This window comes from Nannospalax galili, unplaced genomic scaffold, assembly GCF_000622305.1.
Source record: "Nannospalax galili isolate Female #2095 unplaced genomic scaffold, S.galili_v1.0 scaffold1507, whole genome shotgun sequence".
In the NCBI taxonomy this organism is placed as follows: domain Eukaryota; kingdom Metazoa; phylum Chordata; class Mammalia; order Rodentia; family Spalacidae; genus Nannospalax; species Nannospalax galili.
In genome coordinates, this window is record NW_008355454.1 from 662755 (window position 1) to 665418 (window position 2664).

The following is a 2664-nucleotide window of genomic DNA, read 5'->3' on the forward strand; positions in this document are numbered from 1 at the left end:
ATCTGAAGCTAAATATGGCCTAACAAAAGATTTGAATGTAATTTAGTACAAGCTTGATATCAAATTAAATTATGGCCATTTATCCTTACATTAGCTACATGTTAGGAATTCATTTCTGTTAAATCAATAAGGAAAAATACATACATTGTCTGGAGTTGGTAGTGATATCAATGAGACATCATAAAGACAATGACAAAACTGTCTTTTGTCATTCACCAGCACATACTGGCTAAAAAAGACCAAATTCGATAGAATATGTGAATTGCAGAAGAGACACAAGCCTCATTAGGGAAAGCCATAAATCACTTAAAGTGTCTAACTGGACCTAAATTGGCAGCCTGGCCTTCCTCAAGCCTTCTCAACTAGTCATTCCCTGGACTGAGAAACTGTTTGTGGAGCCCACCAGTCTGAGAAAAGAGACCCTCAAGGACAACAAACCCAGCACTAATTCAGCTCCCCACAAAGTGCAGCTGTGTCTCACAACTTTCTTATAGAAACCCCAGGTTTCTTTGTCTAGTTGTAGATGCTTGGTCCCATGACAGCCTCTACCTCTCGCTGTATCCTCTTGGAATAAAAGAAGACATATTCTTTACCTGTTGCAGGTTTGGCTCTGGTTTCTTGTTTCCTACTCCTCTATCTTTCCTTTTATTCTCCAAAAATCTAACAAAACTACTATGGAACAGAAGTGGAGTGAGACAATGGAGGCAAGCACAAAGGTGGCCTAGGCCTGAGTTCTCACATCTATTTAAAAATAACTGTGATTATGCCAGGTGTGGTGGTGTGCACTTTTAATTCCAGCACTCAGGAGGCAGAGATAGGTGGATCACTGAAGTAGAGGTCAGCCTGGTCTACATAGTGAGTTCCAGACCAGCTGGGGCTACAGGGAGACCCTGTCTCAAAAAGACAAAAAAAAAAGTGTCGATTTAATAGGATATAGGACATTGTAATTGAAAGGTAGTAATGGAAAAGAGAAGTTAACAGAAACCATTCAGATTGATTAAATGAAAGCAATGACACAAAGTAAATAACATACATAAAAGATATATGATAAAAAAAAAATGGGAAATTCCCTAACAGCTCAGTCAGACATTGAAGGAGATTTATTTGGAGAGACTGCTTAAATTTTTCCAGAGGTGGTGAAGAATATAAAGCCACAGCTGTCAGAGTTCTTTAAAATCACAGATAAATACATAGACCCATACCTGGAAACAGAATAGTAAGATTAAATATAAGAGCATCATCAAAATCAACCAGGAAGAACAAAAAAGAAGAGCATTGAAAAAGTAAAATATCTTATATCCACAGTAGGGCTGACTTCCAGTTTCATAGAAACTAGAAGAGAATCAAATGACATTTTTGAGATGCTAAAAGAAATACCTGTCAGTCTAGAATTTGGTACTCAGCAAATTAGACAGCAAATAAGAACAATTTTAGATTAAAAAATAAATAGAATTTTTCACTAACAGATCACCACTGCATGAATTACTTTGCTACAGATTTGAAACCACTGGGAAAAAGACCACCAGACTCAATTCAAATTTTAATTGGTCAAATTTATTAGGGCTATAGCCAATCATGGTCCCTAAGTCAGATTTAGGACCCAAGGCCCCCGAGGGGAATGTGAAACTAGCTTATAAAGGTGAAAACCACAAATACCATAGGAATTTAATCACACATGAGTGCCCCCGCCTGCGGGGACCCTGTACAGGTAAGGCTCGAGGGGGACCACTCCCTGAAAGGAAAAACGGGCGAGAAAAAAGAGATGGAGCCCAAGCAAGTCCACTTGTCAAGGGTCGCTTTATTGTACTACAAGCCTTTTTTTATATACAGTTTGTATTTAGAGGGGGTTGAAGAAGTTGGTCAAAGGTTACAGCATTCTTATGGGTATGGGAGGGGGACTGAGCAATTCAGCAACGTGACTGACCGCCAGATGTTCCAAGAGATTACTGCATGACTTATTTTTCTGAGAACTGTTTGCAAGAGGAAGAGAAAGATAACCTTGCCATAAATTCTTTCCCAAGGTTACTTGTGCAAGCAGAATGTCTTGCTTAAGTCAACTGTTTGTAGAGCTATATTATATTTTTTTGGTAATGATTGTTGTTTCTCCAGCTCCCGACACATGAGGAATGACAGGTAGTCCTGAGTATAGCCAGGATGCCCCAAGTTAGCAGACACAGGAGCCAGAACAAGTTTGTGTTAGTCCTTCTCTTAACAGATATATAAAGACCTTGACAATAGGGTACTTTCTGATTACTACTGTTTTTTAATATTTATTTATTTATTTATTTATTTATTTATTTATTCATTTATTATTGGCTCTTTGGCTTCTTGGCTAGGCAACAGGGCAGCTGCAGTGTCTGGGAGGTTACCAAGGTCAGCTACTCCAAAGAAAGCACTCTTCTAAGGGGAAGCAACTAAGTTCAGGTGCTTAACCTTGAAGCTGGCTGTTTTTCTAGCTTTTGAATTTTAAAGTGGCTGCTTTATGCAAAATGAAGTTACTTTGGCTATTAACAATTTGGGGAACTCCAAATTGTTACAACTTAAGGGAGTTTTTTTTTTAGTCAGACTAAAAGTCATTATAAATGACTGGAAAAAAAATTACAAGAAGTGATTAACAACATTTCAGACAAGCATATCCTGGTATAAAATAATGTTACTGGTGGC